The 23,534-nt window shown below is 49.8% G+C and overlaps 2 non-coding genes and 16 pseudogenes across 2 annotated transcripts; all 18 read right to left on the reverse strand.

Moving 5' to 3' along the window:
• Window positions 1-15,751: 15,751 nt before the first annotated feature.
• Window positions 15,752-15,870, reverse strand: LOC140300427 (5S ribosomal RNA; annotated as a pseudogene).
• A 275-nt stretch (window positions 15,871-16,145) lies between these two features.
• On the reverse strand, window positions 16,146-16,264 carry LOC140291092 (5S ribosomal RNA; annotated as a pseudogene).
• Window positions 16,265-16,809: 545 nt separating this feature from the next.
• On the reverse strand, window positions 16,810-16,928 carry LOC140299241 (5S ribosomal RNA; annotated as a pseudogene).
• A 269-nt stretch (window positions 16,929-17,197) lies between these two features.
• LOC140283906 (5S ribosomal RNA) lies at window positions 17,198-17,316 on the reverse strand (annotated as a pseudogene).
• A 269-nt stretch (window positions 17,317-17,585) lies between these two features.
• LOC140305314 (5S ribosomal RNA) lies at window positions 17,586-17,704 on the reverse strand (annotated as a pseudogene).
• A 269-nt stretch (window positions 17,705-17,973) lies between these two features.
• Window positions 17,974-18,097, reverse strand: LOC140270912 (5S ribosomal RNA; annotated as a pseudogene).
• Window positions 18,098-18,366: 269 nt separating this feature from the next.
• Window positions 18,367-18,484, reverse strand: LOC140289367 (5S ribosomal RNA; annotated as a pseudogene).
• A 269-nt stretch (window positions 18,485-18,753) lies between these two features.
• On the reverse strand, window positions 18,754-18,871 carry LOC140293425 (5S ribosomal RNA; annotated as a pseudogene).
• Window positions 18,872-19,140: 269 nt separating this feature from the next.
• Window positions 19,141-19,258, reverse strand: LOC140293426 (5S ribosomal RNA; annotated as a pseudogene).
• Window positions 19,259-19,915: 657 nt separating this feature from the next.
• Window positions 19,916-20,034, reverse strand: LOC140291420 (5S ribosomal RNA; annotated as a pseudogene).
• A 269-nt stretch (window positions 20,035-20,303) lies between these two features.
• Window positions 20,304-20,422, reverse strand: LOC140297671 (5S ribosomal RNA). Its single transcript, XR_011913386.1, has one exon. It is a non-coding gene; the product is annotated as a 5S ribosomal RNA (ribosomal RNA).
• Window positions 20,423-20,694: 272 nt separating this feature from the next.
• LOC140292834 (5S ribosomal RNA) lies at window positions 20,695-20,813 on the reverse strand (annotated as a pseudogene).
• Window positions 20,814-21,082: 269 nt separating this feature from the next.
• LOC140304985 (5S ribosomal RNA) lies at window positions 21,083-21,201 on the reverse strand (annotated as a pseudogene).
• Window positions 21,202-21,470: 269 nt separating this feature from the next.
• On the reverse strand, window positions 21,471-21,589 carry LOC140314324 (5S ribosomal RNA; annotated as a pseudogene).
• Window positions 21,590-21,858: 269 nt separating this feature from the next.
• On the reverse strand, window positions 21,859-21,977 carry LOC140297894 (5S ribosomal RNA). The gene has a single exon (XR_011913589.1). It is a non-coding gene; the product is annotated as a 5S ribosomal RNA (ribosomal RNA).
• Window positions 21,978-22,634: 657 nt separating this feature from the next.
• Window positions 22,635-22,753, reverse strand: LOC140290791 (5S ribosomal RNA; annotated as a pseudogene).
• Window positions 22,754-23,022: 269 nt separating this feature from the next.
• LOC140272323 (5S ribosomal RNA) lies at window positions 23,023-23,141 on the reverse strand (annotated as a pseudogene).
• A 269-nt stretch (window positions 23,142-23,410) lies between these two features.
• On the reverse strand, window positions 23,411-23,529 carry LOC140268203 (5S ribosomal RNA; annotated as a pseudogene).
• Between the last annotated feature and the right edge of the window lie 5 nt (window positions 23,530-23,534).

Genomic DNA, 23,534 nt, shown 5'->3' on the forward strand with positions numbered 1-23,534 from the left:
ATATTGCCATAAAATGAATTGCTTCACTCAAACCAAGTTAAAACTGCTTTGTCCTTCATATTTGTCAATGTTTAAGATGGTTTCAAACATAAATTTCTTTTTATAATCTTGTATGAGAAAAAAACACATGTTTGAGCAATACACTCCTTATGAGGAGTAATGCACGTTTCAGGATTTTGCTGTAAAATGAAATCCTTCACTTCAACCAAGTTAAAACTGCTTTGTCCTTCTTATTTATCCATGTCTAAGCTGGTTTCGAGTATAAACTTCTTTATATTACCTTATATGAGAAAGAACCACACTTGTTCTTCTAGAATCCGAAATTCGCTTTCTTTCAAGGAGATAGTGAAGATTTCAGATATTGCCATAAAATGAATTGCTTCACTCAAACCAAGTTAAAACTGCTTTGTCCTTCATATTTGTCAATGTTTAAGATGGTTTCAAACATAAATTTCTTTTTATAATCTTGTATGAGAAAAAAACACATGTTTGAGCAATACACTCCTTATGAGGAGTAATGCACGTTTCAGGATTTTGCTGTAAAATGAAATCCTTCACTTCAACCAAGTTAAAACTGCTTTGTCCTTCTTATTTATCCATGTCTAAGCTGGTTTCGAGTATAAACTTCTTTATATTACCTTATATGAGAAAGAACCACACTTGTTCTTCTAGAATCCGAAATTCGCTTTCTTTCAAGGAGATAGTGAAGATTTCAGATATTGCCATAAAATGAATTGCTTCACTCAAACCAAGTTAAAACTGCTTTGTCCTTCATATTTGTCAATGTTTAAGATGGTTTCAAACATAAATTTCTTTTTATAATCTTGTATGAGAAAAAAACACATGTTTGAGCAATACACTCCTTATGAGGAGTAATGCACGTTTCAGGATTTTGCTGTAAAATGAAATCCTTCACTTCAACCAAGTTAAAACTGCTTTGTCCTTCTTATTTATCCATGTCTAAGCTGGTTTCGAGTATAAACTTCTTTATATTACCTTATATGAGAAAGAACCACACTTGTTCTTCTAGAATCCGAAATTCGCTTTCTTTCAAGGAGATAGTGAAGATTTCAGATATTGCCATAAAATGAATTGCTTCACTCAAACCAAGTTAAAACTGCTTTGTCCTTCATATTTGTCAATGTTTAAGATGGTTTCAAACATAAATTTCTTTTTATAATCTTGTATGAGAAAAAAACACATGTTTGAGCAATACACTCCTTATGAGGAGTAATGCACGTTTCAGGATTTTGCTGTAAAATGAAATCCTTCACTTCAACCAAGTTAAAACTGCTTTGTCCTTCTTATTTATCCATGTCTAAGCTGGTTTCGAGTATAAACTTCTTTATATTACCTTATATGAGAAAGAACCACACTTGTTCTTCTAGAATCCGAAATTCGCTTTCTTTCAAGGAGATAGTGAAGATTTCAGATATTGCCATAAAATGAATTGCTTCACTCAAACCAAGTTAAAACTGCTTTGTCCTTCATATTTGTCAATGTTTAAGATGGTTTCAAACATAAATTTCTTTTTATAATCTTGTATGAGAAAAAAACACATGTTTGAGCAATACACTCCTTATGAGGAGTAATGCACGTTTCAGGATTTTGCTGTAAAATGAAATCCTTCACTTCAACCAAGTTAAAACTGCTTTGTCCTTCTTATTTATCCATGTCTAAGCTGGTTTCGAGTATAAACTTCTTTATATTACCTTATATGAGAAAGAACCACACTTGTTCTTCTAGAATCCGAAATTCGCTTTCTTTCAAGGAGATAGTGAAGATTTCAGATATTGCCATAAAATGAATTGCTTCACTCAAACCAAGTTAAAACTGCTTTGTCCTTCATATTTGTCAATGTTTAAGATGGTTTCAAACATAAATTTCTTTTTATAATCTTGTATGAGAAAAAAACACATGTTTGAGCAATACACTCCTTATGAGGAGTAATGCACGTTTCAGGATTTTGCTGTAAAATGAAATCCTTCACTTCAACCAAGTTAAAACTGCTTTGTCCTTCTTATTTATCCATGTCTAAGCTGGTTTCGAGTATAAGCTTCTTTATATTACCTTATATGAGAAAGAACCACACTTGTTCTTCTAGAATCCGAAATTCGCTTTCTTTCAAGGAGATAGTGAAGATTTCAGATATTGCCATAAAATGAATTGCTTCACTCAAACCAAGTTAAAACTGCTTTGTCCTTCATATTTGTCAATGTTTAAGATGGTTTCAAACATAAATTTCTTTTTATAATCTTGTATGAGAAAAAAACACATGTTTGAGCAATACACTCCTTATGAGGAGTAATGCACGTTTCAGGATTTTGCTGTAAAATGAAATCCTTCACTTCAACCAAGTTAAAACTGCTTTGTCCTTCTTATTTATCCATGTCTAAGCTGGTTTCGAGTATAAACTTCTTTATATTACCTTATATGAGAAAGAACCACACTTGTTCTTCTAGAATCCGAAATTCGCTTTCTTTCAAGGAGATAGTGAAGATTTCAGATATTGCCATAAAATGAATTGCTTCACTCAAACCAAGTTAAAACTGCTTTGTCCTTCATATTTGTCAATGTTTAAGATGGTTTCAAACATAAATTTCTTTTTATAATCTTGTATGAGAAAAAAACACATGTTTGAGCAATACACTCCTTATGAGGAGTAATGCACGTTTCAGGATTTTGCTGTAAAATGAAATCCTTCACTTCAACCAAGTTAAAACTGCTTTGTCCTTCTTATTTATCCATGTCTAAGCTGGTTTCGAGTATAAACTTCTTTATATTACCTTATATGAGAAAGAACCACACTTGTTCTTCTAGAATCCGAAATTCGCTTTCTTTCAAGGAGATAGTGAAGATTTCAGATATTGCCATAAAATGAATTGCTTCACTCAAACCAAGTTAAAACTGCTTTGTCCTTCATATTTGTCAATGTTTAAGATGGTTTCAAACATAAATTTCTTTTTATAATCTTGTATGAGAAAAAAACACATGTTTGAGCAATACACTCCTTATGAGGAGTAATGCACGTTTCAGGATTTTGCTGTAAAATGAAATCCTTCACTTCAACCAAGTTAAAACTGCTTTGTCCTTCTTATTTATCCATGTCTAAGCTGGTTTCGAGTATAAACTTCTTTATATTACCTTATATGAGAAAGAACCACACTTGTTCTTCTAGAATCCGAAATTCGCTTTCTTTCAAGGAGATAGTGAAGATTTCAGATATTGCCATAAAATGAATTGCTTCACTCAAACCAAGTTAAAACTGCTTTGTCCTTCATATTTGTCAATGTTTAAGATGGTTTCAAACATAAATTTCTTTTTATAATCTTGTATGAGAAAAAAACACATGTTTGAGCAATACACTCCTTATGAGGAGTAATGCACGTTTCAGGATTTTGCTGTAAAATGAAATCCTTCACTTCAACCAAGTTAAAACTGCTTTGTCCTTCTTATTTATCCATGTCTAAGCTGGTTTCGAGTATAAACTTCTTTATATTACCTTATATGAGAAAGAACCACACTTGTTCTTCTAGAATCCGAAATTCGCTTTCTTTCAAGGAGATAGTGAAGATTTCAGATATTGCCATAAAATGAATTGCTTCACTCAAACCAAGTTAAAACTGCTTTGTCCTTCATATTTGTCAATGTTTAAGATGGTTTCAAACATAAATTTCTTTTTATAATCTTGTATGAGAAAAAAACACATGTTTGAGCAATACACTCCTTATGAGGAGTAATGCACGTTTCAGGATTTTGCTGTAAAATGAAATCCTTCACTTCAACCAAGTTAAAACTGCTTTGTCCTTCTTATTTATCCATGTCTAAGCTGGTTTCGAGTATAAGCTTCTTTATATTACCTTATATGAGAAAGAACCACACTTGTTCTTCTAGAATCCGAAATTCGCTTTCTTTCAAGGAGATAGTGAAGATTTCAGATATTGCCATAAAATGAATTGCTTCACTCAAACCAAGTTAAAACTGCTTTGTCCTTCATATTTGTCAATGTTTAAGATGGTTTCAAACATAAATTTCTTTTTATAATCTTGTATGAGAAAAAAACACATGTTTGAGCAATACACTCCTTATGAGGAGTAATGCACGTTTCAGGATTTTGCTGTAAAATGAAATCCTTCACTTCAACCAAGTTAAAACTGCTTTGTCCTTCTTATTTATCCATGTCTAAGCTGGTTTCGAGTATAAACTTCTTTATATTACCTTATATGAGAAAGAACCACACTTGTTCTTCTAGAATCCGAAATGGCTGCTGGCTCTGTACCGGGTGGCTGGGCCGCTCTGGCGTGGGTGGTGGTGCTGGGCCTGGGCCCTGGTGGCTGGGCGCTGCCTTGCGCCCGGGGGGGCTGGGTTGCCCTGGACATGCCACAGTATGGGTGGGTTGGTGCAGGTCCTGGTGCCAGGCTTGTTGCTCTGGGACCTCCAGGGTGTCCGCAGGTGGTTGTTTTCTTTAGGGTGTTGGGGCGTGCGGTGGGGGGGGTGCTTTTCCCCTGTTGAGGGGGGGGCCTGGGTGATGGTGGGTCTCAGGCCCGGGCTGCTGCGTCTGGTGTGACCGGGTGGTTTGTTTGTTTTTTTGTAGAGGTCCTCCGGGGTGGGATGGGGTTGGGTTGAGTGGGGTTGGGCGGGGTGGGTACCTTCTGGGGGTACAGTAGCTCCCGGAATATGGTCGCTGCAAGCCCCGAGCCTGGTGGACATCAGGCCCTCCTGCCCTGTGCTGGGTCCCAGGTAGCGGGGGTGCCTATTGCAGCCAGTCCCTGGCTGCCCTCTCTGGGGGAGACTAGCTCTCCCGGTGTATATCCCCATACCCCTCTCCCTTTTGGCTCCTGTACACAGCACACACTCACACATGAAGGGTTTTGGGGGGCGTGTGTGTTCTGTGGGGTGTAGTGGATGGGGCCACGTAGGTGGTCCCCTTGGCTGCACTCTGCAGTTCCCCGCCCCTGTTTTAATTACACCTTAGACATCACTACTTATCAAACACACACACACACACACATTAGGTCTTGGGGGGTGGTTGCACTGAGTGGCATCTGGTGGACGGGGCTCTTTGGGTATGTAGGCTGCCCAGAGGGCTGCGCTCCCAGTTCTACAAGGTTGGCTGCCCCTCAATTTTAATCGCTCACTATTAGAAAATATTGAAGAGCCAGAAGTGTGAGGGGAGGGGTCTTCTCACACCCCTGCTTCCTGGTTGCTGCTCGGGAAGGAGTGGCCAGGAGGAATTAATTATTCTGCTGGTTCAGGGTCTGTGGTGGCTGGGGGGCTGCTGGCCCCATGGTGTGCCCACTGTGCTAGACCCCAGCAGAGTCAAGGGAGGGATGACGTGTGGATGTGTGGATGTATGGGACGTGAAAGTGTGTGTGGTGATGATTGGGCCTGGGTCTGGGACTTGCTGTCGCCTGGCCTGCCTGTGCTTCTCCCAATGGGGGGGCGGCGTTGCCTCTCCCCACTCCTCGCGACTTCACCCACCTGTGGGCACGTCTTGACTGCCAGGGCTCTTGGCCAGGGGCACTGGGGCAGGCGCTGACCCACTGCGTGGCTGTCTGGGGCGCTTGGCCCTCCCGGGTATTGGGTGGGGCCTCTGCCGGGGGGTTTTGGGGCGCTCGGGCTCCTGGGGCCGGGTCCGGTGCACGGCCCATGTCTGGGCGGCTGGGGCCTGGTGCGGTCGGTGGGCTGTTGCCCTTGGCTCCCGGGCGCCTCTGCCCTATGCTTATGGGGGCTCAGTCCGGGGGCTTCCACTGCTGTCTTCTGGGTGGATGCGTGGTTGTCCCTGCGGTGGGCATCCTGGGTTCTGTGCTCCGTGGGGGCTGCTGGTGGCCTGGGTCTTATGGGCCTCTCTGCCTGTTTCTGATTGCTTGGGGGGGCTGTGGATTGTGGCCGTGTACACTTATACACTCATAACTAAGCACGGTTATCATGTAGGTCCTGTGCCATGGGTGTTGCATGTTCTCACACACACACACACACACACACAATACACATTCATTAGTCCAGTAGCAGTTAATGTATTACCATGTCGCCTCAGGTCATCTATATGCACAGTTGTGTTGTATGCGATTGCCACTACTTGTGCTTGTTTTTGTTTGTTTGTGTGTTTGTTTTTTCTCTGCTTGTTTGCATGGTCCTCGCAGTGTTATGTATCGCAAAGAAAACTATTCTCATGAACTGGAAAGCGAAAAACAGTCTGTGTATTAAGCAGTTTAGAAATGTTATTTTAGATTATATTAGCATGGAAACAATGTCTGCCTCCTCAAAACATCAATTGGCTGAATTTCATTCTCTCTGGTCCCCGCTGATTAGCTTTATCACATAGTGGTGGTGGTGGGTTGCTGTCCCGTCGCTCTGGGCGGTTGGGTGTGTGCTGGGGGGGGGCTGTGTGGCTTTGGGCGTCTGGTGGTCTCTCGGGTCGTGGGGACCGGGTTGGTCATTGCTGGGGGGGACTGTGTGTCGGGCTTGGAGGGCAGTTTTGGGGGCTTGCGGGTGGGGCTGTCTTGCTGTGTGGGGCGGGGTCCCTTAGGGGCCTTGGGGTGGTGGCTGCTGGCTCTGTACCGGGTGGCTGGGCCGCTCTGGCGTGGGTGGTGGTGCTGGGCCTGGGCCCTGGTGGCTGGGCGCTGCCTTGCGCCCGGGGGGGCTGGGTTGCCCTGGACATGCCACAGTATGGGTGGGTTGGTGCAGGTCCTGGTGCCAGGCTTGTTGCTCTGGGACCTCCAGGGTGTCCGCAGGTGGTTGTTTTCTTTAGGGTGTTGGGGCGTGCGGTGGGGGGGGTGCTTTTCCCCTGTTGAGGGGGGTGCCTGGGTGATGGTGGGTCTCAGGCCCGGGCTGCTGCGTCTGGTGTGACCGGGTGGTTTGTTTGTTTTTTTGTAGAGGTCCTCCGGGGTGGGATGGGGTTGGGCGGGGTGGGTACCTTCTGGGGGTACAGTAGCTCCCGGAATATGGTCGCTGCAAGCCCCGAGCCTGGTGGACATCAGGCCCTCCTGCCCTGTGCTGGGTCCCAGGTAGCGGGGGTGCCTATTGCAGCCAGTCCCTGGCTGCCTTCATACCCTCTCCCTTTTGGCTCCTGTACACAGCACACACTCACACATGAAGGGTTTTGGGGGGCGTGTGTGTTCTGTGGGGTGTAGTGGATGGGGCCACGTAGGTGGTCCCCTTGGCTGCACTCTGCAGTTCCCCGCCCCTGTTTTAATTACACCTTAGACATCACTACTTATCAAACACACACACACACATTAGGTCTTGGGGGGTGGTTGCACTGAGTGGCATCTGGTGGACGGGGCTCTTTGGGTATGTAGGCTGCCCAGAGGGCCGCGCTCCCAGTTCTACAAGGTTGGCTGCCCCTCAATTTTAATCGCTCACTATTAGAAAATATTGAAGAGCCAGAAGGGTGAGGGGAGGGGTCTTCTCACACCCCTGCTTCCTGGTTGCTGCTCGGGAAGGAGTGGCCAGGAGGAATTAATTATTCTGCTGGTTCAGGGTCTGTGGTGGCTGGGGGGCTGCTGGCCCCATGGTGTGCCCACTGTGCTAGACCCCAGCGGAGTCAAGGGAGGGATGACGTGTGGATGTATGGGACGTGAAAGTGTGTGTGGTGATGATTGGGCCTGGGTCTGGGACTTGCTGTCGCCTGGCCTGCCTGTGCTTCTCCCAATGGGGGGGCGGCGTTGCCTCTCCCCACTCCTCGCGACTTCACCCACCTGTGGGCACGTCTTGACTGCCAGGGCTCTTGGCCAGGGGCACTGAGGCAGGCGCTGACCCACTGCATGGCTGTCTGGGGCGCTTGGCCCTCCCGGGTATTGGGTGGGGCCTCTGCCGGGGGGTTTTGGGGCGCTCGGGCTCCTGGGGCCGGGTCCGGTGCACGGCCCATGTCTGGGCGGCTGGGGCCTGGTGGGGTCGGTGGGCTGTTGCCCCTGGCTCCCGGGCGCCTCTGCCCTATGCTTATGGGGGCTCTGTCCGGGGGCTTCCACTGCTGTCTTCTGGGTGGATGCGTGGTTGTCCCTGCGGTGGGTATCCTGGGTTCTGTGCTCCGTGGGGGCTGCTGGTGGCCTGGGTCTTGTGGGCCTCTCTGCCTGTTTCTGATTGCTTGGGGGGGCTGTGGATTGTGGCCGTGTACACTTATACACTCATAAGTAAGAACGGTTATCATGTAGGTCCTGTGCCATGGGTGTTGCATGTTCTCACACACACACACACACACACAATACACATTCATTAGTCCAGTAGCAGTTGATGTATTACCATGTCGCCTCAGGTCATCTATATGCACAGTTGTGTTGTATGCGATTGCCACTACTTGTGCTTGTTTTTGTTTGTTTGTGTGTTTGTTTTTTCTCTGCTTGTTTGCATGGTCCTCGCAGTGTTATGTATCGCAAAGAAAACTATTCTCATGACCTGGAAAGCGAAAAACAGTCTGTGTATTAAGCAGTTTAGAAATGTTATTTTAGATTATATTAGCATGGAAACAATGTCTGCCTCCTCAAAACATCAATTGGCTGAATTTCATTCTCTCTGGTCCCCGCTGATTAGCTTTATCACATAGTGGTGGTGGTGGGTTGCTGTCCCGTCGCTCTGGGCGGTTGGGTGTGTGCTGGGGGGGGCTGTGTGGCTTTGGGCGTCTGGTGGTCTCTCGGGTCGTGGGGACCGGGTTGGTCATTGCTGGGGGGGACTGTGTGTCGGGCTTGGAGGGCAGTTTTGGGGGCTTGCGGGTGGGGCTGTCTTGCTGTGTGGGGCGGGGTCCCTTAAGGGCCTTGGGGTGGTGGCTGCTGGCTCTGTACCGGGTGGCTGGGCCGCTCTGGCGTGGGTGGTGGTGCTGGGCCTGGGCCCTGGTGGCTGGGCGCTGCCTTGCGCCCGGGGGGGCTGGGTTGCCCTGGACATGCCACAGTATGGGTGGGTTGGTGCAGGTCCTGGTGCCAGGCTTGTTGCTCTGGGACCTCCAGGGTATCCGCAGGTGGTTGTTTTCTTTAGGGTGTTGGGGCGTGCGGTGGGGGGGTGCTTTTCCTCTGTTGAGGGGGGGGCCTGGGTGATGGTGGGTCTCAGGCCCGGGCTGCTGCGTCTGGTGTGACCGGGTGGTTTGTTTGTTTTTTTGTAGAGGTCCTCCGGGGTGGGATGGGGTTGGGTTGAGTGGGGTTGGGCGGGGTGGGTACCTTCTGGGGGTACAGTAGCTCCCGGAATATGGTCGCTGCAAGCCCCGAGCCTGGTGGACATCAGGCCCTCCTGCCCTGTGCTGGGTCCCAGGTAGCGGGGGTGCCTATTGCTGCCAGTCCCTGGCTGCCCTCTCCGGGGGAGAGTAGCTCTCCCGGTGTATATCCCCATACCCTCTCCCTTTTGGCTCCTGTACACAGCACACACTCACACATGAAGGGTTTTGGGGGGCGTGTGTGTTCTGTGGGGTGTAGTGGATGGGGCCACGTAGGTGGTCCCCTTGGCTGCACTCTGCAGTTCCCCGCCCCTGTTTTAATTACACCTTAGACATCACTACTTATCAAACACACACACACACATTAGGTCTTGGGGGGTGGTTGCACTGAGTGGCATCTGGTGGACGGGGCTCTTTGGGTATGTAGGCTGCCCAGAGGGCCGCGCTCCCAGTTCTACAAGGTTGGCTGCCCCTCAATTTTAATCGCTCACTATTAGAAAATATTGAAGAGCCAGAAGGGTGAGGGGAGGGGTCTTCTCACACCCCTGCTTCCTGGTTGCTGCTCGGGAAGGAGTGGCCAGCAGGAATTAATTATTCTGCTGGTTCAGGGTCTGTGGTGGCTGGGGGGCTGCTGGCCCCATGGTGTGCCCAATGTGCTAGACCCCAGCGGAGTCAAGGGAGGGATGACGTGTGGATGTATGGGACGTGAAAGTGTGTGTGGTGATGATTGGGCCTGGGTCTGGGACTTGCTGTCGCCTGGCCTGCCTGTGCTTCTCCCAATGGGGGGGCGGCGTTGCCTCTCCCCACTCCTCGCGACTTCACCCACCTGTGGGCACGTCTTGACTGCCAGGGCTCTTGGCCAGGGGCACTGAGGCAGGCGCTGACCCACTGCATGGCTGTCTGGGGCGCTTGGCCCTCCCGGGTATTGGGTGGGGCCTCTGCCGGGGGGTTTTGGGGCGCTCGGGCTCCTGGGGCCGGGTCCGGTGCACGGCCCATGTCTGGGCTGCTGGGGCCTGGTGGGGTCGGTGGGCTGTTGCCCCTGGCTCCCGGGCGCCTCTGCCCTATGCTTATGGGGGCTCTGTCCGGGGGCTTCCACTGCTGTCTTCTGGGTGGATGCGTGGTTGTCCCTGCGGTGGGTATCCTGGGTTCTGTGCTCCGTGGGGGCTGCTGGTGGCCTGGGTCTTGTGGGCCTCTCTGCCTGTTTCTGATTGCTTGGGGGGGCTGTGGATTGTGGCCGTGTACACTTATACACTCATAAGTAAGAACGGTTATCATGTAGGTCCTGTGCCATGGGTGTTGCATGTTCTCACACACACACACACAATACACATTCATTAGTCCAGTAGCAGTTGATGTATTACCATGTCGCCTCAGGTCATCTATATGCACAGTTGTGTTGTATGCGATTGCCACTACTTGTGCTTGTTTTTGTTTGTTTGTGTGTTTGTTTTTTCTCTGCTTGTTTGCATGGTCCTCGCAGTGTTATGTATCGCAAAGAAAACTATTCTCATGACCTGGAAAGCGAAAAACAGTCTGTGTATTAAGCAGTTTAGAAATGTTATTTTAGATTATATTAGCATGGAAACAATGTCTGCCTCCTCAAAACATCAATTGGCTGAATTTCATTCTCTCTGGTCCCCGCTGATTAGCTTTATCACATAGTGGTGGTGGTGGGTTGCTGTCCCGTCGCTCTGGGCGGTTGGGTGTGTGCTGGGGGGGGCTGTGTGGCTTTGGGCGTCTGGTGGTCTCTCGGGTCGTGGGGACCGGGTTGGTCATTGCTAGGGGGGACTGTGTGTCGGGCTTGGAGGGCAGTTTTGGGGGCTTGCGGGTGGGGCTGTCTTACTGTGTGGGGCGGGGTCCCTTAGGGGCCTTGGGGTGGTGGCTGCTGGCTCTGTACCGGGTGGCCGGGCCGCTCTGGCGTGGGTGGTAGTGCTGGGCCTGGGACCTGGTGGCTGGGCGCTGCCTTGCGCCCGGGGGGGCTGGGTTGCCCTGGACATGCCACAGTATGGGTGGGTTAGTGCAGGTCCTGGTGCCAGGCTTGTTGCTCTGGGACCTCCAGGGTGTCCGCAGGTGGTTGTTTTCTTTAGGGTGTTGGGGCGTGCGGTGGGGGGGGTGCTTTTCCTCTGTTGAGGGGGGGGCCTGGGTGATGGTGGGTCTCAGGCCCGGGCTGCTGCGTCTGGTGTGACCGGGTGGTTTGTTTGTTTTTTTGTAGAGGTCCTCCGGGGTGGGATGGGGTTGGGTTGAGTGGGGTTGGGCGGGGTGGGTACCTTCTGGGGGTACAGTAGCTCCCGGAATATGGTCGCTGCAAGCCCCGAGCCTGGTGGACATCAGGCCCTCCTGCCCTGTGCTGGGTCCCAGGTAGCGGGGGTGCCTATTGCAGCCAGGCCCTGGCAGCCCTCTCCGGGGGAGAGTAGCTCCCCCGGTGTATATCCCCATACCCTCTCCCTTTTGGCTCCTGTACACAGCACACACTCACACATGAAGGGTTTTGGGGGGCGTGTGTGTTCTGTGGGGTGTAGTGGATGGGGCCACGTAGGTGGTCCCCTTGGCTGCACTCTGCAGTTCCCCGCCCCTGTTTTAATTACACCTTAGACATCACTACTTATCAAACACACACACACACACACATTAGGTCTTGGGGGGTGGTTGCACTGAGTGGCATCTGGTGGACGGGGCTCTTTGGGTATGTAGGCTGCCCAGAGGGCCGCGCTCCCAGTTCTACAAGGTTGGCTGCCCCTCAATTTTAATCGCTCACTATTAGAAAATATTGAAGAGCCAGAAGGGTGAGGGGAGGGGTCTTCTCACACCCCTGCTTCCTGGTTGCTGCTCGGGAAGGAGTGGCCAGGAGGAATTAATTATTCTGATGGTTCAGGGTCTGTGGTGGCTGGGGGGCTGCTGGCCCCATGGTGTGCCCACTGTGCTAGACCCCAGCGGAGTCAAGGGAGGGATGACGTGTGGATGTATGGGACGTGAAAGTGTGTGTGGTGATGATTGGGCCTGGGTCTGGGACTTGCTGTCGCCTGGCCTGCCTGTGCTTCTCCCAATGGGGGGGCGGCGTTGCCTCTCCCCACTCCTCGCGACTTCACCCACCTGTGGGCACGTCTTGACTGCCAGGGCTCTTGGCCAGGGGCACTGAGGCAGGCGCTGACCCACTGCATGGCTGTCTGGGGCGCTTGGCCCTCCCGGGTATTGGGTGGGGCCTCTGCCGGGGGGTTTTGGGGCGCTCGGGCTCCTGGGGCCGGGTCCGGTGCACGGCCCATGTCTGGGCGGCTGCGGCCTGGTGGTGTCGGTGGGCTGTTGCCCCTGGCTCCCGGGCGCCTCTGCCCTATGCTTATGGGGGCTCTGTCCGGGGGCTTCCACTGCTGTCTTCTGGGTGGATGCGTGGTTGTCCCTGCGGTGGGTATCCTGGGTTCTGTGCTCCGTGGGGGCTGCTGGTGGCCTGGGTCTTGTGGGCCTCTCTGCCTGTTTCTGATTGCTTGGGGGGGCTGTGGATTGTGGCCGTGTACACTTATACACTCATAAGTAAGAACGGTTATCATGTAGGTCCTGTGCCATGGGTGTTGCATGTTCTCACACACACACACACACACACACAATACACATTCATTAGTCCAGTAGCAGTTGATGTATTACCATGTCGCCTCAGGTCATCTATATGCACAGTTGTGTTGTATGCGATTGCCACTACTTGTGCTTGTTTTTGTTTGTTTGTGTGTTTGTTTTTTCTCTGCTTGTTTGCATGGTCCTCGCAGTGTTATGTATCGCAAAGAAAACTATTCTCATGACCTGGAAAGCGAAAAACAGTCTGTGTATTAAGCAGTTTAGAAATGTTATTTTAGATTATATTAGCATGGAAACAATGTCTGCCTCCTCAAAACATCAATTGGCTGAATTTCATTCTCTCTGGTCCCCGCTGATTAGCTTTATCACATAGTGGTGGTGGTGGGTTGCTGTCCCGTCGCTCTGGGCGGTTGGGTGTGTGCTGGGGGGGGCTGTGTGGCTTTGGGCGTCTGGTGGTCTCTCGGGTCGTGGGGACCGGGTTGGTCATTGCTGGGGGGGACTGTGTGTCGGGCTTGGAGGGCAGTTTTGGGGGCTTGCGGGTGGGGCTGTCTTGCTGTGTGGGGCGGGGTCCCTTAGGGGCCTTGGGGTGGTGGCTGCTGGCTCTGTACCGGGTGGCCGGGCCGCTCTGGCGTGGGTAGTAGTGCTGGGCCTGGGACCTGGTGGCTGGGCGCTGCCTTGCGCCCGGGGGGGCTGGGTTGCCCTGGACATGCCACAGTATGGGTGGGTTAGTGCAGGTCCTGGTGCCAGGCTTGTTGCTCTGGGACCTCCAGGGTGTCCGCAGGTGGTTGTTTTCTTTAGGGTGTTGGGGCGTGCGGTGGGGGGGTTGCTTTTCCCCTGATGGGGGGGGGCCTGGGTGATGGTGGGTCTCAGGCCCGGGCTGCTGCGTCTGGTGTGACCGGGTGGTTTGTTTGTTGTTATTTGTGTGTTTGTTTGTAGAGGTCCTCCGGGGTGGGGTGGGGTTGGGTTGAGTGGGGTGGGGCGGGGTGGGTACCTTCTGGGGGTACAGTAGCTCCCGGAATATGGTCGCTGCAAGCCCCGAGCCTGGTGGACATCAGGCCCTCCTGCCCTGTGCTGGGTCCCAGGTAGCGGGGGTGCCTATTGCTGCCAGTCCCTGGCTGCCCTCTCCGGGGGAGAGTAGCTCTCCCGGTGTATATCCCCATACCCTCTCCCTTTTGGCTCCTGTACACAGCACACACTCACACATGAAGGGTTTTGGGGGGCGTGTGTGTTCTGTGGGGTGTAGTGGATGGGGCCACGTAGGTGGTCCCCTTGGCTGCACTCTGCAGTTCCCCGCCCCTGTTTTAATTACACCTTAGACATCACTACTTATCAAACACACACACACACATTAGGTCTTGGGGGGTGGTTGCACTGAGTGGCATCTGGTGGACGGGGCTCTTTGGGTATGTAGGCTGCCCAGAGGGCCGCGCTCCCAGTTCTACAAGGTTGGCTGCCCCTCAATTTTAATCGCTCACTATTAGAAAATATTGAAGAGCCAGAAGGGTGAGGGGAGGGGTCTTCTCACACCCCTGCTTCCTGGTTGCTGCTCGGGAAGGAGTGGCCAGCAGGAATTAATTATTCTGCTGGTTCAGGGTCTGTGGTGGCTGGGGGGCTGCTGGCCCCATGGTGTGCCCACTGTGCTAGACCCCAGCGGAGTCAAGGGAGGGATGACGTGTGGATGTATGGGACGTGAAAGTGTGTGTGGTGATGATTGGGCCTGGGTCTGGGACTTGCTGTCGCCTGGCCTGCCTGTGCTTCTCCCAATGGGGGGGCGGCGTTGCCTCTCCCCACTCCTCGCGACTTCACCCACCTGTGGGCACGTCTTGACTGCCAGGGCTCTTGGCCAGGGGCACTGGGGCAGGCGCTGACCCACTGCGTGGCTGTCTGGGGCGCTTGGCCCTCCCGGGTATTGGGTGGGGCCTCTGCCGGGGGGTTTTGGGGCGCTCGGGCTCCTGGGGCCGGGTCCGGTGCACGGCCCATGTCTGGGCAGCTGGGGCCTGGTGGGGTCGGTGGGCTGTTGCCCCTGGCTCCCGGGCGCCTCTGCCCTATGCTTATGGGGGCTCTGTCCGGGGGCTTCCACTGCTGTCTTCTGGGTGGATGCGTGGTTGTCCCTGCGGTGGGCATCCTGGGTTCTGTGCTCCGTGGGGGCTGCTGGTGGCCTGGGTCTTGTGGGCCTCTCTGCCTGTTTCTGATTGCTTGGGGGGGCTGTGGATTGTGGCCGTGTACACTTATACACTCATAAGTAAGAACGGTTATCATGTAGGTCCTGTGCCATGGGTGTTGCATGTTCTCACACACACACACACACACACACACACAATACACATTCATTAGTCCAGTAGCAGTTGATGTATTACCATGTCGCCTCAGGTCATCTATATGCACAGTTGTGTTGTATGCGATTGCCACTACTTGTGCTTGTTTTTGTTTGTTTGTGTGTTTGTTTTTTCTCTGCTTGTTTGCATGGTCCTCGCAGTGTTATGTATCGCAAAGAAAACTATTCTCATGAACTGGAAAGCGAAAAACAGTCTGTGTATTAACCTGTTTAGAAATGTTCTTTTAGATTATATTAGCATGGGAACAATGTCTGCCTCCTTAAAACATCAATTGGCTGAATTTCATTCTCTCTGGTCCCCGCTGATTAACTGTGTGGCTTCGGGCGTCTGGTGGTCTCTCGGGTCGTGGGGACCGGGTTGGTCATTGCTGGGGGGGACTGTGTGTCGGGCTTGGAGGGCAGTTTTGGGGGCTTGCAGGTGGGGCTGTCTTGCGGTGTGGGGCGGGGTCCCTTAGGGGCCTTGGGGTGGTGGCTGCTAAGTACTGGAATCATACACTTCCTCTATGTAACCAGATAATTGCAGAGAAAGGCTGATGTGTAGTGGGCATATCATCTTCTCTGATGTGATCATTCTCTCCAGCTGAAACTGAGACTCTCAGATCACTTCGTGTCTGCCAACAAAGCAGCAGCAGCTGAAGATGACCAACTTCCTCATGTGTCACAGGGTGATCAGACGTTGCAACAAAAGACATGCAGGTGGTCAAGAGAAGACAAAAAGCTTACAGCACCTGGTATTCCCAAGCGGTCTCCCATTTAAGTACTAACCAGGCCCAACACTGCTTGGCTTCTGAGATCAGACGAGGTCAGACATATTCAGGGTGGTTTGGCCGTAAGCAACAATCTCTGTGACAAATGTGCATTATATAGGTACTGGAATCATACGGTCCCTCTATGTAACCAGATAATTGCAGAAAAAAGCTGACTTGTAGTGGGCACATCTTCTTCCCTGACGTGATTATTCTCTGCAGCTGAAACTGAGACTCTCAGATCACTTCGTGTCTGCCAACAAAGCAGCAGCAGCAGCAGCTGAAGATGACCAACTTCCTCATGTGTCACAGGGTGATCAGACGTTGCAACAAAAGACATGCAGGTGGTAGAGAGAAGAGAAAAAGCTTACAGCACCTGGTATTCCCAGACAGTCTACCATCCAAGTACTAACCAGGCCAAAACCTGCTTGATTTCCGAGATCAGACGAGGTTGGGCATATTCAGGGTGGTGTGGCCGTAAGCAACCATAACTGTGACAAATGTGCATTATATAGGTACTGGAATCATACAGTTCCTCTATGTAACCAGATAATTGCAGAGAAAGGCTGACTTGTAGTGGGCACATCTTGTAGCTCAGGAGGAAGGTCGGTGGTTCGACTCTGGCTTCCCCAGGATACATGTCGAAGCGTCCTTGGGCAAGACACTGAACCCCACGTTGCTCCCCCAGTGTATCATTGGGGGTATGAATGTGTGTGAATGCTTAGAAAGCACGTAGTTATATCCTAAGACGTGCTGTATGAATGTGTGTGAGTGGGGTGAATGCGGCATGTAGTGAAGCGCTTTGAGTGGTCAGCTAGACTAGAAAAGCGCTATACAAGTACAAGTCCATTTACCATTTACCATTCTTCGCTGATGTGATTATTCTCTGCAGCTGAAACTGAGACTCTCAGATCACTTCGTGTCTGCCAACAAAGCAGCAGCAGCTGAAGATGACCAACTTCTTCATGTGTCACAGAGTGATCAGACGTTGCAACAAAAGACATGCAGGTGGTAGAGAAAAGAGAAAAAGCTTACAGCACCTGGTATTCCCAAGCGGTCTCCCACCCAAGTACTAACCAGGCCCAACCCTGCTTGGCTTCCGAGATCAGACGAGGTCAGGCAAATTCAGGGTGGTGTGGCCGTAAATAACAATGTCTGTGACCAATGTGCATTATATAAGTACAGGAATCATACGGTTCCTCTATGTAACCAAATAATTGCTGAGAAAGGCTGATGTGTAGTGGGCATATCATCTTCTCTGATGTGGTCATTCTCTGCAACTTAAACTGAGACTCTCAGATTACCTCATGTCTGCCAACAAAGCAGCAGGAGCTGAAGATGACCAACTTCCTCATGTGTCACAGGGTGATCAGACGTTGCAACAAAAGACATGCAGGTGGTAGAGAGAAGACAAAAAGCTTACAGCACCTGGTATTCCCAAGCAGTCTCCCATTTAAGTACTAACCAGGCCCAACCCTACTTGGCTTCCGAGATCAGACGAGGTCTGTCATGTTCAGGGTGGTGTGGCCGTAAGCAACAATGTCTGTGACAAATGTGCATTATATAGGTACTGGAATCATACGGTTCCTCTATGTAACCAGATAATTGCAGAGAAAAGCTGACTTGTAGTGGGCACATCTTCTTCCCTGACGTGATTATTCTCTGCAGCTGAAACTGAGACTCTCAGATTACCTCATGTCTGCCAACAAAGCAGCAGGAGCTGAAGATGACCAACTTCCTCATGTGTCACAGGGTGATCAGACGTTGCAACAAAAGACATGCAGGTGGTAGAGAGAAGACAAAAAGCTTACAGCACCTGGTATTCCCAAGCAGTCTCCCATTTAAGTACTAACCAGGCCCAACCCTACTTGGCTTCCGAGATCAGACAAGGTCGGGCATGTTCAGGGTGGTGTGGCCGTAAGCAACATGGTCTGTGACAAATGTGCATTATATAGGTACTGGAATCATACGGTTCCTCTATGTAACCAGATAATTGCCGAGAAAGGCTGACTTGTAGTGGATACATCTTCTTGCCTGATGTGATTATTCTCTGCAGCTGAAACTGAGACTCTCAGATCACTTTGTGTCTGCCAACAAAGCAGCAGCAGCTGAAGATGACCAACTTCCTCATGTGTCACAGGGTGATCAGACGTTGCAACAAAAGACATGCAGGTGGTAGAGAGAAGAGAAAAAGCTTACAGCACCTGGTATTCCCAAGCAGTCTCCCACCCAAGTACTAACCAGGCACAACCCCGCTTGGCTTCCGAGATCGGACGAGGTCGGGCATATTATATTCAGGGTGGTGTGGCCGTAAGCGACAATCTCTGTGACAAATGTGCATTATATAGGTACTGGAATCATACGGTTCCTCTATGTAACCAGATAATTGCAGAGAAAGGCTTATGTGTAGTGGGCACATCTTCTTCCCTGACGTGATTATTCTCTGCAGCTGAAACTGAGACTCTCAGATCACTTCGTGTCTGCCAACAAAGCAGCAGCAGCTGAAGATGACCAACTTCCTCATGTGTCACAGGGTGATCAGACGTTGCAACAAAAGACATTCAGGTGGTCCAGAGAAGAGATAAAGCTTACAGCACCTGGTATTCCCAAGCAGTCTCCCACCCAAGTACTAACCAGGCCAACCTTGCTTGGCTTCCGAGATCAGACGAGGTCAGGCATGTTCAGGGTGGTGTGGCCGTAAGCGACAATGTCTGTGACAAATGTGCATTATATAGGTACTGGAATCATATGGTTCCTCTATGTAACCAGATAATTGCAGAGAAAGGCTTATGTGTAGTGGGCACATCTTCTTCCCTGACGTGATTATTCTCTGCAGCTGAAACTGAGACTCTCAGATCACTTCATGTCTGCCAACAAAGCAGCAGAAGCTGAAGATGACCAACTTCCTCATGTGTCACAGGGTGATCAGACGTTGCAACAAAAGACATTCAGGTGGTCCAGAGAAGAGATAAAGCTTACAGCACCTGGTATTCCCAAGCAGTCTCCCACCCAAGTACTAACCAGGCCAACCGTGCTTGGCTTCCGAGATCAGACGAGGTCAGGCATATTGAGGGTGGTGTGGCCGTAAGCAACAATGTCTGTGACAAATGTGCATTATATAGGTACTGGAATCATACACTTCTTCTATGTAACCAGATAATTGCCGAGAAAGGCTGATGTGTAGTGGGCACATCTTCTTCCCTGACGTTATTATTCTCTGCAGCTGAAACTGAGACTCTCAGATCACTTTGTGTCTGCCAACAAAGCAGCAGAAGCTGAAGATGACCAACTTCCTCATGTGTCACAGGGTGATCAGACGTTGCAACAAAAGACATTCAGTTGGTCCAGAGAAGAGATAAAGCTTACAGCACCTGGTATTCCCAAGCAGTCTCCCACCCAAGTACTAACCAGGCCAACCGTGCTTGGCTTCCGAGATCAGACGAGGTCAGGCATATTGAGGGTGGTGTGGCCGTAAGCAACAATGTCTGTGACAAATGTGCATTATATAGGTACTGGAATCATACAGTTCCTCTATGTAACCAGATAATTGCAGAGAAAGGCTGATGTGTAGTGGGCACATCTTCTTCCCTGACGTTATTATTCTCTTCAGTTGAAACTGAGACTCTCAGATCACTTCGTGTCTGCCAACAAAGCAGCAGCAGCTGAAGATGACAAACTTCCTCATGTGTCACAGGGTGATCAGACGTTGCAACAAAACACATGCAGGTGGTAGAGAGAAGAGAAAAAGCTTACAGCACCTGGTATTCCCAAGCAGTCTCCCATTGAAGTACGAACCAGACCCAACCCCGCTTGGCTTCCAGGATAAGACAAGGTGGGGCTTATTCAGGGTGGTGTGGCGGTAAGCAACAATATTTGTTAGAAATGTGAATTATATAGGTACTGGAATCATACACTTCCTCTATGAAACCAGATAATTGCCGAGAAAGGCTGATGTGTAGTGGGCATATCATCTTCTCTGATGTGATCATTCTCTTCAGCTGAAACTGAGACTCTCAGATCACTTCATGTCTGCCAACAAAGCAGCAGAAGCTGAAGATGACCAACTTCCTCATGTGTCACAGGGTGATCAGACGTTGCAACAAAAGACATTCAGGTGGTCCAGAGAAGAGATAAAGCTTACAGCACCTGGTATTCCCAAGCAGTCTCCCACCCAAGTACTAACCAGGCCGAACCCTCCTTGGCTTCTGAGAGCAGACGAGGTCAGACATATTCAGGGTGGTTTGGCCGTAAGCAACAATCTCTGTGACAAATGTGCATTATATAGGCAATGGAATCATATGGTTCCTCTATGTAACAAGATAATTGCCGAGAAAGGCTGATATGTAGTGGGCACATCTTGTTCCCTGACGTGATAATTTTCTCCATTTGAAAATGAGACTCTAAGATCACTTCGTGTCTGCCAACAAAGCAGCAGCAGCTGAAGATGACCAACTTCCTCATGTGTCACAGGGTGATCAGACGTTGCAACAAAAGACATGCAGGTGGTTGAGAGAAGAGAAAAAGCTTACAGCACCTGGTATTCCCAAGCAGTCTCCCATCCAAGTACTAACCAGGCCCAACCCTGCTTGGCTTCCAAGATCAGACGAGGTCGGGCATATTCAGGGTGGTGTGGCCGTAAGCAACAATATCTGTGACAAATGTGCATTATATAGGTACTGGAATCATACACTTCCTCTATGTAACCAGATAATTGCCGAGAAAGGCTGACTTGTAGTGGGCACATCTTCTTCCCTGATGTGATTATTCTCTGCAGCTGAAACTGAGACTCTCAGATCACTTCGTGTCTGCCAACAAAGAAGCAGCAGCAGCTGAAGATGACCAACTTCCTCATGTGTCACAGGGCGATCAGACATTAAAACAAAAGACATGCAGGTGGTAGAGAGAGGAGAAAAAGCTTATAGCACCTGGTATTCCCAAGCAGTCTCCCATTATAGTACTAACAAGGCCCAACCCTGCTTGGGTTCTGAGATCAGACGAGGTCGGGCATATTCAGGGTGGTGTGGCCGTAAGCAACAATGTCTCTGACAAATGTGCATTATATAGGTACTGGAATCATACGGTTCCTCTATGCAACCAGATAATTGCCGAGAAAGGCTGATGTGTAGCGGGCATATCATCTTCTCTGATGTGATCATTCTCTGCAACTGAAACTGAGACTCTCAGATCACTTCGTGTCAGCCAACAAAGCAGCAGCAGCTGAAGATGACCAACTTCCTCATGTGTCACAGGGTGATCAGACGTTGCAACAAAAGACATGCAGGTGGTAGAGAGAAGAGAAAAAGCTTACAGCACCTGGTATTCCGAAGTGGTCTCCCATCCAAGTACTAACCAGGCCCAACCCTGCTTTTCTTCCAAGATCAGACGAGGTCAGGCATATTCAGGGTGGTGCGGCCGTAAGCAAAAATAGCTGTGACAAATGTGCATTATATAGGTACTGGAATCATACACTTCTTCTATGTAACCAGATAATTGCAGAGAAAGGCTGACTTGTAGTGGGCACATCTTCTTCCCTGACGTGATTATTCTCTGCAACTGAAACTGAGACTCTCAGATCACTTTGTGTCTGCCAACAAAGCAGCAGCAGCTGAAGATGACCAACTTCCTCATGTGTCACAGGGTGATCAGACGTTGCAAGAAAAGACATGCAGGTGGTAGAGAGAAGAGAAGAAGCTTACAGCACCTGGTATTCCCAAGCAGTCTCCCATCCAAGCACTAAGCAGGCTCAACCCTGCTTAGCTTCCGAGATCAGACGAGGTCGGGCATGTTCAGGGTGGTGTGGCCGTAAGCAACAATGTCTCTGACAAATGTGCATTATATAGGTACTGGAATCATACAATTCCTCTATGCAACCAGATAATTGCCGAGAAAGGCTGATGTGTAGCGGGCATATCATCTTCTCTGATGTGATCATTCTTTTCAGCTGAAACTGAGACTCTCAGATCACTTCGTGTCTGCCAACAAAGCAGCAGAAGCTGAAGATGACCAACTTCCTCATGTGTCACAGGGTGATCAGACGTTGCAACAAAAGACATGCAGGTGGTCGAGAGAAGAGAAAAAGCTTACAGCACCTGGTATTCCCAAGCGGTCTACCATTCAAGTACTAACCAGGCCCAACCCTGCTTGGCTTCCGAGATCAGACGAGGTCGGGCTTATTCAGGGTGGTGTGGCCGTAAGCAACAATATCGGTGACAAATGTGCATTATATAGGTACTGGAATCATACACTTCCTCTGTGTAACCAGACAATTGCCGAAAAAGGCTGACTTGTAGTGGGTTCATCTTCCTCCTTGATGTGATTATTCTCTTCAGCTGAAACTGAGACTCTCAGATCACCTCGTGTCTATCAACAAAGCAGCAGCAGCTGAAGATGACCAACTTCCTCATGTGTCACAGGGTGATAAGACGTTGCAACAAAAGACATGCAGGTTGTAGAGAGAAGAGAAAAAGCTTACAGCACCTGGTATTCCCAAGCTGTCTCCCATCCAAGTACTAACCAGGTACAACCCTGCTTGGGTTCTGAGATCAGTCAAGGTCTGGCATATTCAGGGTGGTGTGGCCGTAAGTAACAATGTCTCTGACAAATGTGCATTATATAGGTACTGGAATCATATGGTTCCTCTATGCAACCAGATAATTGCCGAGAAAGGCTGATGTGTAGCGGGTAAATCATCTTCTCTGATGTGATCATTCTCTGCAACTGAAACTGAGACTCTCAGATCACTTCATGTCTGCCAACAAAGCAGCAGCAGCTGAAGATGACCAACTTCCTCATGTGTCACAGGGTGGTCAGACGTTGCAACAAAAGACATTCAGGTGGTCCAGAGAAGAGAAAAAGCTTACAGCACCTGGTATTCCCAAGCGGTCTCTCATCAAAGTACTAACCAGGCCCAACCCTCCTTGGCTTCTGAGATCACACGAGATTGGGCATATTCAGGGTGGTTTGGCCGTAAGCAACAATCTCTGTGACAAATGTGCATTATATAGGCAATGGAATCATATGGTTCCTCTATGTAACAAGATAATTGCCGAAAAAGTCTGATATATAGTGGGCACATCTTGTTCCCTGACGTGATAATTTTCTCCAGCTGAAAATGAGACTCTAAGATCACTTCGTGTCTGCCAACAAAGCAGCAGAAAATGAAGATGACCAACTTCCTCATGTGTCACAGGGTGATCAGACGTTGCAACAAAAGACATGCAGGTGGTTGAGAGAAGAGAAAAAGCTTACAGCACCTGATAATCCCAAGCAGTCTCCCATCCAAGTACTAACCAGGCACAACCCTGCTTGGCTTCCGAGATCAGACGAGGTCGGGCATATTCAGGGTGGTGTGGCCGTAAGCAACAATGTCTGTGACAAATGTAAATTGTATAGGTACTGGAATCATACGTTTCCTCTATATAACCAGATAATTGCAGAGAAAGGCTGATAAATAGTGGGCACATCTTGTTCCCTGACGTGATTATTCTCTCCAGCTGAAAATGAGACTCTCAGATCACTTCGTGTCTGCCAACAAAGCAGCAGCAGCTGAAGATGACCAACTTCCTCATGTGTCAGAGGGCGATCAGACCTTGCAACAAAATACATGCAGGTGGTAGAGAGAAGAGAAAAAGCTTACAGCACCTGGCATTCCCAAGGGGTCTCCCATTCAAGTACTAACCAGGCCCAACCCTGCTTGGGTTCCGAGATCAGTCGAGGTCGGGCATATTCAGGGTGGTGTGGCCGCAAGTAACAA

Source organism: Leuresthes tenuis, unplaced genomic scaffold, assembly GCF_036924035.1.
Source record: "Leuresthes tenuis unplaced genomic scaffold, fLeuTen1.0.hap1 SCAF_1, whole genome shotgun sequence".
NCBI lineage: Eukaryota > Metazoa > Chordata > Actinopteri > Atheriniformes > Atherinopsidae > Leuresthes > Leuresthes tenuis.